The sequence below is a fragment of the Mustela nivalis genome, assembly GCF_964662115.1.
Source record: "Mustela nivalis genome assembly, chromosome: 14".
In the NCBI taxonomy this organism is placed as follows: domain Eukaryota; kingdom Metazoa; phylum Chordata; class Mammalia; order Carnivora; family Mustelidae; genus Mustela; species Mustela nivalis.
The window spans coordinates 80,730,738-80,747,165 of record NC_139033.1 but is presented as its reverse complement, the minus strand read 5'-3'; the positions used below and the strand labels follow the sequence as shown (position 1 = coordinate 80,747,165).

General features: G+C 55.1%; 1 protein-coding gene across 15 annotated transcripts in view; it reads right to left on the bottom strand.

Annotated features, from left to right (window-relative positions):
* The window catches only part of ARVCF (ARVCF delta catenin family member), a 76,294-nt gene extending 60,997 nt beyond the window's left edge, over window positions 1–15,297 (bottom strand). For 11 of the 15 annotated variants that reach the window (XM_082697457.1, XM_082697454.1, XM_082697458.1 and 8 more), the window contains exons 1-2: window positions 15,020–15,261; window positions 9,608–9,661 (exon numbers count right to left, since the gene is read on the bottom strand). The gene's annotated coding sequence lies outside the window, so the exon portion shown is untranslated. Of the gene's footprint in view, window positions 1–9,607; window positions 9,662–15,019 lie in introns of all 15 variants that reach the window. The other 4 variants (XM_082697434.1, XM_082697446.1, XM_082697439.1 and 1 more) reach the window with 4 other exon arrangements.
* Between the last annotated feature and the right edge of the window lie 1,131 nt (window positions 15,298–16,428).

The window sequence follows — 16,428 nt, the reverse complement described above, 5'->3', positions numbered from 1 at the left end:
GGCAAAGACATGTCCGCAATTACTTCTTCAAATACAAATACTAAAATAGTCTCATCATAATCAATAGCTCCCCCTCTTGCAGATAGGCAAATGCCAGAAAACTGTCACTGAGACAGCTGGAAAGGGAAGATATGCTTGCCTGGGGCAGGCCTGGGAACAGGGCCCAGCTCTGCTTGCTGAGCCTCAGTTTCCCCATCATAATTCCCCACCCCCATGCTGGGGAGGCCCAAGAGAGGAGATGATTTTGGTCCCATACAAGTCCCTGCCCCAGCTGTGGTCCCAGCTATGGCCCTGCATCCTCTGGGGCCCTGGACAGGACACCTGCCCCCCCTGGGTGGCAATAAGCTGCTCATCCCAGACAGGAGGTGACAGGTGAGGCTGGTAGTCTGTGCCAACTGATGGGGGGCAGGAGGGTCGGGAGTCCCAGAACCCACACCGGCCCTCATGGTGTCTTCAGGAAAGCCCCTTTCCCAGGCTCAAGTTCTCAGAAGGCTCAGTGTGTGGCCAGGGTACTTAGAACATACTACAGAGGTGTCCAGATGACTCAGTCGTTAGGCGTCTGCCTTCAGCTCAGGTCATGATCCCAGGGTCCTAGGATCCAGCCCCACATTGGGCTCCCTGCTCAGCGGAAAGCCTGCTTCTCCATCTCCCACTTCTCCTGCTTATGTTCCCTCTCTTGCTGTGTCTCTGTCAAATAAATAAATAAAATCTTAAAAGAAAAAAAAAAAAAGAACATACTATAACGGGGCCTAAACCTGGGCCCTTCAAGTACTTGCTGGCCTCGCTCCTGACCTCAGTGTCCCTGCCTCACTCTGCACACTGCCCTTACTTCCCCCTGCAGCCCTGCCTCTCCCTCCATGCCTGCTCCTCCACTCTGTACTCCCATACCTCTCTGGTACCTTCACTTCCCCTGTTCCCTGCCCTCTCCCTACAGCCTTGCCTCTCCCTTCCCCTGAACCCCCGCCTTCCCGAAAACCCCCCTTTCCGCTATATGTCTGCCTCCTTGCACCCCCACTTCCTCTTGCATCCCTACCTGCCTTGTCTCCTATACTCCTACATCCACGCCCTTCCTCCTTCCAGCACCCCTCCCCTTCCCACTCTTATTTCCCTCTCAGCCCTGTCCTGTCTTCTGCACCCTATGGTGGGTGAAGTGAGCAGCCCATGATATGCTCCGAGGGGCACAGCTGGCGCTCTCAGAGCCCTAGTGCCCTTCCCCCATCATGGTCCCCTGGACATGAGTGGAGGCGCTGAGGTGTCTTGAGCCTGGAGCCTCCAGCTGTGTGCAGAGGAGACTCCCCACTGAAGCTCTGGCTTCAGAGCCATCAGAGCGCCCTTCCAGAGGGTCCGAGTGACTCACCTCAGAGGTAATCATCTGTGGGAGTGCTGGCACTGCCAGGGCTCCAAATCCCCTGGGCATCAGCCTTGGAGTGGGGAAGTAGGCATTTGACGGCCTGGTAGGAGCAAAGGCCAAGGGGCTGGGGAGGCCCTAGCACCCATTGTGTGCAATGCCCACAGAGCCAGGGACCAGCCTAGACTCCTGATCACCAGCGTCCCTCAGCACATCAGGAGTGGTGTCAGCTCACACACACCTGCAGGGACACCCTGAGCTCCCATTGCACAGTTGAGTGCATAGGAAGTGAGATGGAGTCCTCACAGGAGGTGTTCCTCCCTGGATTGTCTGCCTTTCCTGGAAGCCCATCTCCTATGCAGGTCCCTGGCTAGGCTGTCTGAAGACAGTGGTCCTAGCTATCTCTTGGGAGAAGGGCTTTCATGGGGCATGCCCCTGGGCCACTCTCAGGACGCACTGGCATCTGTTGGATCCCACCAAGGCTCTGTCCCCAGCATGAGTGTGTCTGTGTGTACACGTACACACACACAACCCAGCAGTACCTGAACCTCAAGGTCAAGCCCAAGTTGTTTAAATGTAGAAAAATAGCTCTGGGCAAAAGTTGTCTACTGCAGTGGCCCTGATGGTAGAGAACTCCAAACAGCCTGAGTCTGTAATGGGATGTGCTTCTGAACTCTTAGCTGAGGGGTGCATGGGCCTCAGGGACAGAGGGGGACTGACATGGGTGTGTCTGCCCCCGCCCCGAAAGGCAGGACCAGCACAGCCAACCACAAGTATTACCTGGAAACAGGGAGCCCATGCATCTGCTTTGGCCTAGCATCCCAACACCAATTTGGGAGATGCTGGTGAGGTGGGGGTTAGGGTGGGGATCACAACCTCCAGCCCTCTTTTTTTTTTTTTTTTTTAAAGATTTTAATTATTTATTTGACAGAGAGAGATATTGCAAGAGAGGGAACACAAGCAGATGGAGTGGGAGGGGAAGAAGCAGGCTTATGGTTGAGCAGGGAGCCCGAGGCGGGGCTCAGTCCCAGGACTCTGGGATCATGATCTGAGCAGAAGGCAGATGTTAACAACTGAGCCACCCAGGCACCCCAACCTCCAGCCCTCTTACACATGCACATGTGGAAATCACCTCCCCAGAAAGGAGGGTAGAAAGTGCTGGGCTGTACGGGTACGATAGGTATGATTTTATTTTCCTTCTTTTCTGTATCTTCTACATTTTCTACAAACAAGCACACATATATAATTTCTTTTAAAAGGCAAAATGAAGAACAAGTGTTGGAGAGGATGTGGAAAAAGGGGAAACCTCTACACTGCTGGTGGGAATGCAAGTTGCTGCAGCCACTTTGGAAACAGTGTGGAGATTCCTTAAGAAATTAAAAATAGAGGGGCGCCTGGGTGGCTCAGTGGGTTAAGCCGCTGCCTTCGGCTCAGGTCATGATCTCAGGGTCCTGGGATCGAGTCCCGTGTCGGGCTCTCTGCTCAGCAGGGAGCCTGCTTCCTCCTCTCTCTCTCTCTGCCTACCTCTCTGCCTACTTGTGATCTGTCTCTGTCAAATAAATAAATAAAATCTTTAAAAAAAAAAAAAGAAATTAAAAATAGAGCTTCCCTATGACCCTGCAATTGCACTACTGGGTATTTACCTCAAAGATACAGATATAGTGAATAGAAGGGCCATATGCGGGGCGCCTGGGTGGCTCAGTGGGTTAAGCCACTGCCTTCAGCTCAGGTCATGATCTCAGGGTCCTGGGATCGAGTCCCGCATCGGGCTCTCTCTCTCAGCAAGGAGCCTGCTTCCTCCTCTCTCTCTCTCTGCCTGCCTCTCTGCCTACTTGTGATCTCTCTCTGTCAAATAAATAAATAAAATCTTTAAAAAAATAAAAAAAATAAAAAAAATAAAAAAAAGAAGGGCCATATGCACCCCAATGTTCATAGTAGCAATGGGCACAATCGCCAAACTGTGGAAAGAACCAAGATGCCCTTCAATGGACGAATAGATAAAGATATGCTCCATATATACAATAGAGTATTATGCCTCCATCAGAAAGGATGAATATCCAACTTTTGTATCAACATAGATGGGTCTGGAGGAGATTAGGTTGAGTGAAATAAGTCAAGCAGAGAGAGTCAATTAGCATATGGTTTCACTTACTTGTGGAGCATAAGGAATAACATGGAGGACATTAGGAGAAGGAAAGGAAAAGTGAATTGGGGGAAATTGGAGGGGGAGAGGAACCATGAGAGACTGTGGATCTGAGAAACAAACTGAGGGTTTTGGAGGGGAGAGGGATGAGGGGATGGGTGAGTGGATACTAAGGAGGGCACACATTGCATGGAGCACTGGGTATGGCGCATAAATAATGAATCTTGGAACACTGAAAAAATAAAATAAGATTAAAAATTTTAAAAAAAGGAAAATGAAGGGGCGCCTGTGTGGCTCAGTCTGTTAGGCATCTGCCATTGGCTCAGGTTGTTATCTTGGGGTCCTGGCCCCAAGCCCTGCATAGGGCTTCCTGCTCAGTGGGGAGCCTCTTTTTCCCTCTCCCTGCTTGTGCTTTCTCTCTCTCCATCAAATAAATAAAATCTTAAAAATAAAAAAATAGCAGGGGTGCCTAGGTGGCTCAGTGGGTTAAAGTCTCTGCCTTCGGCTCAGGTCCTGATCCCAGGGTCCTGGGATCGAGCCCCGTGTTGGGTTCTCTGCTCGGCAGGGAGCCTGCTTCCTCCTCTCTCTCTGCCTGCCTCTCTGCCTACTTGTGATCTGTCAAATAAATAAATAAAATCTTAAAAAAAAAAAAAAAAAAAAAACGGAAAATAGAAGTGGGTGGGGGGTGCCTGGATGGCTCAGTTGGTTAAGCATCTGACTCTGGATTTCAGCTCAGGTCATCATCTCAGGGTCATGAGATGAAGCCCACCACCCAAAAGTGTGCTTGAGATTCTCTACTACCCTCTCCCTCTGCTCCAACCACCCTCCCCACAGGACTGTGAGTGCTTGCTCTCTCTCTCCCCACTTCCCTCAAATAAATAAATAAATAAAATCTTTAAAAAGCTTAACAGGGGACTTTGATGCCATGGTCATTTGGCATCTATGGGTCAGTCTCGTGCCCTCTCCCTTGCTCGCAGCCCCTAAGGCACATCCAGAGGAGCCTGGCCCACCAGGAGCTAGAAGACACTTCCCTTGGCCTTGATCTTTAGCCTGGGGTAAGGGAGATGCTGCTTTGTGAAGGGTGGGCCTTGCTGGGGCTGAGACCCCTTCACCTACATCATCCCAGACTCCTTAGCAGCCCAGGCCTCAATTTCCCCATCTGTGCACTTGGTGCTCCCCCACCCCTGGGCACTGTGGCCCAGATCCCACAGGCAGGTCTGGCCCAGGGGGTGCCAGCATCTCCCTCCAGGGCAGAAAGTAAAGGCCCTGATAGCTTGGGGATGGCAGCATCTGGAAACCTCATTATCTTGCAAAATGCAGAGAGCAGCGAGTACATTCAGACGAATGAATGGCCTAATTAGGATTTCACCAGAGAGTGAAAATATTTTAAAAAGAAAAAGTTTAACTAAAGGAATATTTGAAATACCAAACTCATCAGCTCCAAAGTCAACCTGGCAAGATGCGCGGGGTGGGGGTGGGCGTGGGGGTAATACTTCCATCTCCCCACCTGATAGTGATAATGGGCAGTCTTCCTGCCGGCCAGATAAGCTGGGGGTTGGGGGCCCGGGAAAAGCAGGGCTGGGTAAATGCTACCTAGGCTTGCAGAGACACCCTGGGCCAGGAGAGCCTGTGTGGGCCAGCCCAGTACCATCTCGACCGGGGGCCTGGGCGATGCAGGCCTCTCTCAGTCAGCCCTGCTGCTGCACCAGCCATACCAGCAGCTGTGAATCACCGGGAACAAGGATGGCATAGCCAGAAGTGAGTGTAGCGCTCGGGCCATCACTGCAGCGGAGCACCACCGGTGCCAAGCCCTTCACAAGGTCCGCGACGTGAGCAGAGCCAGGGTCTGAGCCCAAGTCCTCTGTAAAGAATGTTCTTCCTCCTGCGTTGCCTGAGAAGCATGGGCTGTGGGGGTGGGAAAGGCTTGAGGCTCCTCTGGGTACCTGCCAACCTGGAAATGACCCAGGAGTCTGATTCCAGAGGTCCCCAGAGGCCTGGCTGAGAGTTGCACAGGAACAAGAACAGCACCCTGCACCAGGCTCTCCGGCCACACCAGCAGGGGCCCTGTTTCTGAGGGACTCTACCACGCAGGGACCTCTTTTCAGAAAACAAGGGTGCTCAGAGGGGGTGTGGACAGGCTCTCTTGTGAGAGCCCTGAGACATGGGGAGACCAGTGGAGGACATGCCACAGATCCATACAGGGAGGGCTGACTGGCTCCGAAGAGGGAAGCCTAAGGTGAAGCCCACAGAAGTCTCAAAGAGAGGGACCCAGCAGAGTGGTTCCAGCAAGCACATGTGGGGTAAACGTGTAGAATAACCATGACTTTTGAGAACAAAGACTGTTCAAGGGGAGGCTCCAACCTGATCTCTTTAATCAGGCAGTGGGCACTGGCTAAGGGCTGGATGCTTGCCACGGGCACCACAAACCTGAGGACACCTTACACAATGCTTCCAACTTCTGGTGATGGAAAATGTTAGTCAAGAAATGGTTCGAGGGGGTTGCCTGGGTGGCTCAGTGGTTTGGGCTGCTGCCTTCGGCTCAGGTCATGATCTCAGGGTCCTGGGATCGAGCCCCGCATCGGGCTCCCTGCTCCGCAGGAAGCCTGCTTCCCTCTCTCTCTCTCTCTCTCTGCCTGCCTCTCTGCCTACTTGTGATCTCTGTCTTTCAAATAAATAAATAAAATCTTTAAAAAAAAAAAAAAAAAAAGAAAAGAAATGGTTCGAGGGGCACCTGGGTGGCTCAGTGGGTTAAGCCGCTGCCTTCGGCTCAGATCATGATCTCAGGGTCCTGGGATCGAGTCCCACATCGGGCTCTCTGCTCAGCGGGGAGCTTGCTTTCTCCTCTCTCTCTGCCTCTCTGCCTACTTGTGTTCTCTGTCAAATAAATAAATCAAATGTTTAAAAAAAAAAAATGGTTCGAGGGGCACCCGGGTGGCTCAATTGGTTAAGTGTCTGCTTTTGGCTCAGGTCATTATCCCTGGGTCCTGGGATCGAGCACCACATCAGGCTCCCTGCTCAGTGGGAAGCCTGTTTCTCCCTCTCCGTCTCCCCCTCTGCCTCTCTGTCCTGCTTGTGTACACACACACACTCTCTCTCTCTCAAATGAATGGATAAATAAGATCTTTTTTAAAAAAGATTTTATTAATTTTATTTGACAGACAGAGATCACAAGTACGCAGAGAGGCAGGCAGAGTGAGAGGTAGGGGAAAGCAGGCTCCCCACTGAGCAGAGAGCCTGATGCAGGACTCAATCCCAGGGCCCTGAGATCATGACCTGAGTTGAAGGCAGAACCTTAACCCACTGAGCCAGCCAGGCGCCCCATGGATAAATAAAATCTTTAAAAAAGAAAGAAAGAGGGGTGCCTGGGTGGCTCAGTGGGTTGGGCCTCTGCCTTTAGCTCGGGTTGTGGTCCCAGGGTCCTGGGATCGGGCCCCGCGTCGGGCTCTCTGCTCAGCAGGGGGGCCTGCTTCCTCCTCTCTCTCTGCCTGCCTCTCTGCCTACTTGTGATCTCTCTCTGTCAAATAAATAAATAAAATCTTTAAAACAAGAAAGAATGAAAGAAAGAAAGAAAGAGAGAGAGAAGTAGTTCAGATACAGGTGAAAAACTAAGTTAAATCCACAACTTACACTTATGTCAAAATAAATTCTAGACAGATGAAAGCTTGAATGCAAAACACTAAACTAGAAATACCTCAGGAAAAGATAGGGGTGCCTTTACCAGACTAGAAGCTCAAGGAGGACAACGAAATGACTGAAAAAGGAAAACGTTCATTGAACTTCACCACAAAATATGAAAAATTTCTGAACATGAAAAGCCATCATAAACAAAAATTGAAAGATTAGGGGGTGCCTGGGTGGCTCAGTGGGTTAAGCTGCTGCCTTCAGCTCAGGTTATGATCTCAGGGTCCTGGGATCGAGTCCCGCATCAGGCTCTCTGCTCGGCAGGGAGCCTGCTTCCCTCTCTCTCTCTGCCTGCCTCTCCATCTACTTGTGATTTCTCTCTGTCAAATAAATAAATAAAATCTTAAAAAAAAATTGAAAGATTAAGAAAGAACTTGCTGCAGGCACACAGATGAGGGAAGAATTCATGCTTTAAAATAAAGATTCCGATCGATGACTGAGAAACACATCAAAACCCAAAAAAAACCCCAGCATGGGTCCAGCAGTCACAGAAGTGTGGCCATGCTCGGCACGGCTACGTGGAGGCTGACTACAAGGCTGCCACAGGGCGAGACCAGGCTGGGCAGGGGGCAGTGTGGTCCGCAGGAAGTGGTATCAGTGCTGGAATGGGTGCAGTGAAGGGCCCCTGCAACCCCCAGGTATCAGCATCACTCCTGCATTGCCTTCCAGCTCCCCTTTGTCAGGGGGCCCCACAATTCTCATCACTGGCTTACAGTTCTACGGTTGGTCACTTTCTCTGTTTGTTGCTGCCTTCTTGGCCAGGCCAGGGACTCCTCTACAGCAGGCCTGTGTTTGATGGGGTCACAACACTCAGCGTCTGATGTGGAGCTCAGCAACTGGGTACAGAATGGCTGAAGGCAAGTATGGGAGATACACGGCCCCTTTCCCAGCAGAGTCGCCAGGTCTCCCTTTCCCCTTCTCCCTCTTAATGTGGACAGGGCTATACCCCAGGGACCACAGAGCAAGGAGCCCCCAGCTAGGACCCAGGTTCTGCTCCCGTTTGTGAAATGGTCCCAGCCCATAGAAGAGATGGCACTAATGCCACAATGAGTATTCCAGTGCCCAGGGCAGACATGAGCAGTCAATTGCTATGGCAGACAAGAATAATCAATGACCACACTTGAGAAGAACAGGACAGGACAGACACAAAAGAGAGGAAAAGGCTGAGAGAGACACAGAGAAGACCAGAGGAAAGCTGGGAGAAGGCCAGGATCAGGAGACAGAAAGGGATAAACAGGGACAGGAAACAAGCAAGCAACACTGGGAGACCAGGCAAGAGTGGCAGGCAGGATAAGGGAGACCCTGTGACCAGAGCTATCATTCGGTGTTTGGCTGGTTGGCCAACCTGACGTGTGGTGGCCTACCAGAAGCTAAGGAGGGTAGGGACCAGCACCCTGCCAAACTCGCCCCCAGATACCACGTCACACACACCACAAGCAAGGTCACGGTCTGAGCCCTGGATGCAGCTTGAGCCTCTTTACCCCAATCCAGAGGCCCCACTATGGCCCAACAGCCTGCCACTAAGCTGCCAGGCCTGACCTTGATCGACCCAGGTGGGATACCGCCAGGTGGCAGCAGAGGCACAGCTACCACCAGCCAGCTGGCAGCTTCCCACGCCCACAGTCATGTGGGATAGGGAGGAAGGAGCCAGGCCCTGTCCCCCCCTGTCCTTGGCACAGAGCGCTGAGGAGTCTGGAGGCCTTGGGGCTCTTAGGTCTGTGGCCACTATCTTCTCACCACACAGCATGGCACTGGCTGGGCCGGGTCATCCACCGTGGATACTCAGGGCCACTGAGCATCCACAGGGCTGGGTTGGCCAAGCCTCTCATGGAGACAGCACCCGGTGGGGCAGGAGCAGATGGCTGGGTTGGGGACTGGACACGCATAGCAGAGGGACAAGAATGAGCAGAGGCACTCTCATTAGCTATCACCACTCTGTAAACACAACTACTGCAGCAAACTCTGCCAGGCCAGTGTGCTGGCAGTACATACTTTCCCATCATTCAGAGGGATCTGGAGGACACAGGGAGCATACTGCTTCCCGACCCTGCCATACTTTCCAGGCCTTAGCCTCATTGGAGGAGCGACTACCAGGGAAACCTACAAACACTGGTAATGCCCAGGACCACGGGCCAGCATGTGCCAGTCTGTCCCCAGCTGGGAGCTCTAGTCTCCCTTGGGCAGCAAAGACCACCTGAGCTAAGAGCCAAGCTGGGTAGGCTATGCCGAGCTGAGCGTGGCAGGCCTCCAAGTCAAGACAGGTGAAAAACAGATCCAGCCAATGTCCTGGTATTAGCCCCCGGAGTAAGGATGACCAGAAGCATCCACCACCCCGGGGCCAGCCCTCTTTCAGTCACACCTGCCAGGCCCAGGAGGACACTCTTCTGTCCCATGCAAAGAGGGGGATGGCCCCAGGCCAAGCCCAGGACACTTACCTGTCTTGAGGGGAGATCAGCATGTCCAAATACCCATCCTGCCAGCCCCAGCTCCTGCAGGGAAACCACAGGGTACCCTGTGAGATCAACCTGTTGGGATAAGACCCTTTTGGATGAGGCCAGACCCCTGGTGGGGCAGTGTCATCCCGGACCCTGAGGTCATCTCACAGAGCTCCTGACATGGGCCCATACCTTCATGCATGTTCTCTTATCCCCACTTGACTGGAATCATGGTGTCTGCGGTCCATGTCAGACTATCACCATCCCTTAAAAATGTTTCTACCTCTGTTGGCCTTCAAAACTGTGACTGTTCAGCTGAAGATGGATAATAATGTCTTCCCGATTCCAGAAGGCCGGGTGTGCTTCATTGTGATAAACAGTACAGCAAGGAGAGCTTCTGCACAAGGGTCCCACTGCCCCCCACCTCAACACCTGCCTAGCTCTGCTCTCCTCTCCAGGAACCCATTCCTGCCTTGTGTAACAAGCCATCTGCCTGTCCTGATGCTTCTTGGGGCTGCCCTAAGAACCCACATTCCTATTGGTCAGGCAGCCCGCTCCCAGACCCTGGGACCAAGTGGCCAGAGTTATGGCTATGTGTCCCTCACACGTAGGAGCTGCAGCCCTCATGGGCTTCCTATCTCAGCCATGACCCAGAGGACACATTCTGTACCTAAGGCTAGAGACCAGGCCAGAGAGCATTCACATCAATAAAAATGAAAAACAGGGTGGTAGGCACTTGGCTGGCTAGTTGGTAGAGCATGCAACACTCTTTAAGATTTATTAATGTATTTGACACACACAGAGAGAGAGAGAGAGAGAAAACAAAAAGGGGTAGTGGGGAGAGAGAAGCAGGCTCCCCTGCTGAGCAGAGAGTGTGATGTGGGGCTCCATCCCAGGACCCTGGGATCATGATCTGAGATCAAGGCAGATGCTTAATTGACTGCAACTCTTCAAGCCCTGTGGGTGTAGAGATTACTTAAAAATAAAAATCTTTACAACAGCAAACCAAAGCCAGGGTGGCACAAAGAGGAGGAGAGGTCTGGGTCAAACAAATGGAAAGCCATTCTGGGGATGGTCAGAGGTGATAGAAGCTCTCTCCCCCGGGCTCTATAGTGTTTTCCAGACTGTTTCTCTATCAAAATCTTCCTTTGTGGATGTGGCCGGGGTGGGGGCCCCGAGGGTAGGTGTCCCTGCCTCCCAGCAGCCCCTCCATCACCAGGAGGGGCTCTGAGTCATGGTGGGATCGTGGGAAGAACAGGATGCATGGGGCTGAGGCAGGAAACACTAGTGGCCTGAGCCAGGCAGTTGTGCGTGCGTGCACACGTCTGTACTCGAGCACGCTCACTCTCGTGTGTGCTCACGATGGCAGTCTGGGAGGGAGCCTGCCCACCCACAACAGCTGCTCCGCCTGCGGCAGAGGACCTGCTGTTCCCACCCTGAAGTCTGAGGCTCAGGAAGCAGCTCAACTTGCAGTGTGACGTTTCTGGGACACTTCTGTTTTTGGCTTAAGCGTTCACATAGGTTTTGTCCCACAGAGAACCACATGCCTTTCTTATCAGTCCAGATAACTGTCAACCTCCCCCTCAGTGCTGGCCCTGTGCAGAGCCTCACAAGGCGCTGGCTATGTGCCCTCATGTCACTCTTGCTAGGGGCCTTGGATTGGCCCAAACCCCATTTTACAGATGGGCAAACTGGGTCTGGGATTTGAAATTAGGTCTTCCTGTTCGCAGTGCCCCCACCTCAGCTGGGGATATTTGGCCACAAGAAGAACATGCTCCCTCCTTGTGGGGCTCCAGCCAGGTGAAGAGCTCCATAAACAGAAGAGAGCCAGTAGTAGACACCAGTGGGGGGAGGGTATTTGCAGGGCTGCTGGGAGTGGGGCATCAAAGGCTTCTTGCAGGAGAAGAGGAGGGGAAATGGGAGGCTCCGGGGGATGCAGGGTGGTGGTGGTTTGGGGAGGCATGGGTTCCAGGGTGACACTGTGTAGGAGGTAGGGGCAGGGCAGAGCCTGACAGGAGCCCTGAGGGAGCAGACAGAGTGAGAGAACGAGTGACAGGATTCATGATCAGAGTGCAGGGTTACCTGACTCGGCTATCCCTTCTTAGCAAACCCTCAGGGCTGATCTGTAGGCTTTGGAGTCACTTACTTGGCCGAGGACTCCCCATCCCGAACTAGGAGCTTTGGGGCTAAGGGAGCCACCAAACCTCCCTCTTACGGGGCTCCCTCCCCCAAATGAGGAGGATCCTGAGAAGTGAAATAACTCTACCCGGCCATTTAAGCCTAAGCCTATCCACACCATGGGCCTCCCCACAATGGAGTGACCTGAAAATCTATCCAGTCTGCCCCCACCCTTGGAAGGCCTGCGGCATCTCCGACTGGGGCAGGAGCCCAGCCCACCAGGGTTGCCAAGCAGCCAGGCCTGAAAAGCCATGGTCGGGTCGTGTGTCCCTGGCACTAGGCAGCTCCACGATCACAAACCAAGTCTAGATGAGGGATGGGGCCCCTGCTGAGCAGGCAACTCAGGGCTATAGCAGGTAATGAGGACCCCAGGTGGGAGTGGCAGGGGTGGTGGTGAGGGGGTCAGGCAGGTCTTTCTAGAAGCCTGTTCTGCATGCAAGCCTCACGTCCTCCTCCACCATGACAAATCCTAACACGCTCCTCCAGGCCGCTGTCCACTTTGGGTGCAATGTGAAAAGACACCAACTTCTGTGGCACCTTCTTCAGAGATTAAGTGGAAGAGGCCCAGCCTTGCCCTGACAGGCTGACTCAGGGTCTGCACCCGCACCCTTAGATGGGGGCAGGGTCAACCAACGGAAGTCAAGGGGTCACCTGGGGCACAGGCCTGAAGGAGGCCTCCCTCAGGGCCTGGTTTTCATTGAGCCTGTGCTCAATCACCTGGCCATTCAGGCCCGGGGTCTCCCCTTTGCCTGAACTAAAGGCGGTGAGGGACTCTGGGGGCTATGGAGGGACCTCACCCCGGGGATCCTTGCTCCTCTCCAGCTCTGTACCCTGGACAGGCAGTCTGGAGAAAGCAGAGCTCTGGGCTCCCCACCAGGTTCCTCAGGAAGGATTCCAACCCTGAGGGCGGCTGGGTGGGGCTAGTCTTGCCTGCCATGGCAGGCCTGGGTGCCCTCTGGTGGCAGTATCCACTAGTCGCTGCCTTCCTAGAGGCCGTTGGCTCCTCAAGATCCACTGGGGCAATGGGAAAAGTCTGTGCGGGACACAAGGTTAGGAAAGGGATGAGGGACAGATGTAGATGAAATGGGTGTCCACCGCTCTGGACTCATCCTCCTAACCCGTGAAATAAACCGAACTGTGCAGTTGTCCCAGTCAGGAAAGCCCAATAAGGGATTCCTGACCCTGTGTTCCCTCTGGTTACTTCCTAATTCTGGGTCTCCTGCTGAGCAGCCCAAGACTTTATCACTATCCTGACGGAAGCTGGTGGCAAGAAAACAGATGCCTTCCCTCCAACTTGAGCCGCCACTGGGAAGTCCCCAGAACCCCCGATGGCCCCCTGGGCAGTCCACAGGGCTTGCCCCACCCTCCGTCCCTCTGCCAAGGCCAAACTAGGGCACAGGGCAGCTGCTAGGGACTGGCTAGGGTTTTGGCATGCCTGGTGTTCTTGCTCCCCAGCTGTGTGTCACTCCTGGATCCCCTCGAAAGTGCAGGACCCCACTGTTCATGCCCCTCAGGCCTGTCTCTTGGGGTGAAGTGGGTGTGGCAAATCTACCCTGAATCTTTATGTAGCACAAACAGGGATGCCTTCATAGAACCTCAGAGAGGCAGAGACCTTGGTACTGGGAAGAGACCTGACAGGCCACCTCTGGAGGCGGCACCATGCAACCCCAATGTGGCATGGGGAAGCTAACTGAGCAGGACTGAGAGCTGGCCCAGTTTACTTCAGAGGGTCGTGGTCTGCAGGTACTCATGTCTATGCAGAAAAGACTGTGAAGAAGAGCATGGCAGAGGGTGGCTTGGCTGTGAACCAAGGACCAGAATCCTGAGCATAGTGAACACTCTGGACCCAGACCCGTGTTGGGTGCCACTGGACCACAGACTTGAGGGAGCAGGGGACAGACACAGTACTGGGAGTGGGAAAGGGCAAGGCTGTGGGAAAGGGTGTGTTCTGAATTCCCAGCTCCACATGCTATGGCCAGACCCAGGGCCTACTAGCCATGGGTGCAGTATGCCGTATAGAGGTCTTTGATTGTATCCTGTGTCCGGCACCACCTCAGGTCCAGAGATACACTGAACACAAGACAGGCATGACCTGCTCTGGACCAACAGACCTCTGGTGGTGGCCTGCTTCTCAAGTGGAGGCAGAGGGAGGGGATGGAGGTTCTCAGTCCACCTCTGGTGCATGTCCTCACAGGGAGATGTTGCCCTTACATCACTGAACAGCTCATCTCCCAACCCCCTGCGTTTATAAATCCTGACTCGGTGCATGTCCTGCACAGTGATGTAGATGACAACTGGAATGACTGCGAAAGAGGCGTAACCACCCGAGGTTACACTGAGAGCCTACCCCAAAAGGATGAAATCCTGTCGAAGTGATTCTTTTCTCTTGTTTCTAAACATGTCTGGGTCTAGAGGGAAAACAACCAGAGTCCCTGAGCTCTTTTTTCAGCGATACGTTACGCACAGGTTAGAAACAGTGACATATTTTAAGCACCCAACATTTAATTAAAGATTAAAATGGGAAGGCTCTGGATCTCGGGCCACCTGCCCTGGGGCCACACCCCAGCAAACTCCGGCTGAGTACCACCCCGAGTGGGGAGGACCCACCTCTGCCAGGGGCCCGGTGTCCCACCGAAGGGACCCAAGGGTGGCGGAACAGGGGGATCCCCGGTCAGGGAGGCCTGGTTCAGGGCAACAAGCAGGGACTCCGGACATCCCCTCCCTCGTCCTCTAGGCGGCGGGAGCAGCAGGAGCTGGGACATCCCCTTGGCCCACCGTGCCCCAGCGGGTTCCAGTGCCGCGCCGCCCCAGGAAAGTTCCCGGGCCCCGCCGCCCCTCGGGCCCCTGGAAAGTTTCCGTGGCTGCTGGACCCCAGCTGCAAGGCGCCCGGCGTCGCGTTGGGCGGTCAAGGCTGCGGGTTCCCGCCGCGTCTCGGCGGGGGCGCGCGGTGCGGGGTGCCCCGGCCCTGTTGGCCACGGCCCCGAGGCCGCGCACAAAGGGACCCGCCCCCGTGGCCCAGGGTCTCGCGCACCGCGGCGCGGGCGAGGGAGCAGGTGGGGCGGAGCCCGGATCCTCCCCGGGCCGCGATACCCGGCCGGACTTCGATTCCCCGTCTCAGCCGCCCACCTAGACCCCGTCCCCTGCTGGACCGCAACCTGGATCCCGTCCCGGATCTCCGGCCTCGTCCCAGTCCCGGCACCGACCTCTGGACCCCGCCCCCCGGCCGGAGCCTACCTGGAGCACGGCGTGGGCGGCCCCGCAGCGTGGCCCCCGCCCCCAGACGGGCGGCCCTGGGTCTCTCGGCGCACCGAGCGCGGCGTCCTTAGGGTGCCGCGCGGTTAGCGGCCCGCAGGGTGCTCAACTCGGGCCGGTGCGGGGGCGGACCCCTCCCGGGCCCAGCGTGCAGCCCCGGGAGCAGCCCTCCCCGCCCCTCGCGCGGCCCGTGCGCAAAGCGGGTCTGGCCGGCTACGCGACCCTCTGCCCCGCCCCATCCGAACGCGAATTTTCCCATTGGCCGGGAGACCCAGCGCGGCCCGGCAACCGGCGCCGATTGGACGGGCGCTGGCAGACGCCGGCTTGCCATTGGGCTCCCGGGGTGTCCGTCCCGGCCGACGACCGGCCCCTTCGTGGAGTGGCCGAGGCCCCGGCACCTGCCGGTACCGCTGCTGCGGCCTGGGAGTCGGGGCCGCCCCCTCTCGGCCGCGTTCGAGGACGTCCCCGGAGCGTCCGGCCCCGAGCGGGGATTGACAGGCCCCGCGCCCCTTCCCCGGACTCCAGGCTCGCTGCCTCCATCATTGCCCCTAGCTCGCTGGGATCCTTCTCCCGCGCCAGCTGTTCGCCGGACGCTGCGCGCCGCGCCCTCCTGTCAATATTGATCTAATTGTATTCTTCACACAATCCGCGAGGAAGAGTTTGCTGCTTTCCCATTTTACAGATGGGAAACTGAAGCTCAGAACTGTTCTTGCTTGCTTTAGATCACCGGAACTCAAACCTCCCGGGATTGAGGGTTCTTCCACCCCGCGGTTCTCACCGAGGGGCAGAGGTCCGATCTTAACTCAGCCAGGCTGGATAGAGAGCCGTATTTCTGAGGGCGGGAAGGGACTTTCGGTGAAATAGAGGTTTTCCTCCGCCACAGGGCCTGAATCTACGGACATCTTGGCTCAGCCCACTCTGCAGGACTGCCACAGGACTGCACTCCCTCATCTCCGTCACATCACCACAGCTCAGAGCTTGGGAAGGGGGAGGGGGAGGAGTTTGTGAGTTTATCACCGCCCCTTCTTCCTGGTGTCCCATTTCCTCCACCCTACCCGGGATCTTGGAGGATCCCTGTGAGGTGCAACTACTTGAGCAGAATTTCACACAGGTTGCATTTTTCTGTCAGGTGGAGAGCAGCCCCCTGCTCCCTTCAGGGACGCGAGGCACACATATATGACCACAAATGGGACCATAATCCTTGGTCAGCTCCACTTAAATTTGTGGTGGTGAGGGCCCCAGTGGGGGTGCTGTCAATTGGGGCTTATTTTGGGGGTTTCAGGAGATGATGGCCCCTTGGCCAGTGACTCTGGCTCACGCTTAGTTCTAAGCCTTTCCTGTCCTGGTTGCACCTGGAGATGACCAGATTCTCAGCCCACCATATTCCCTAT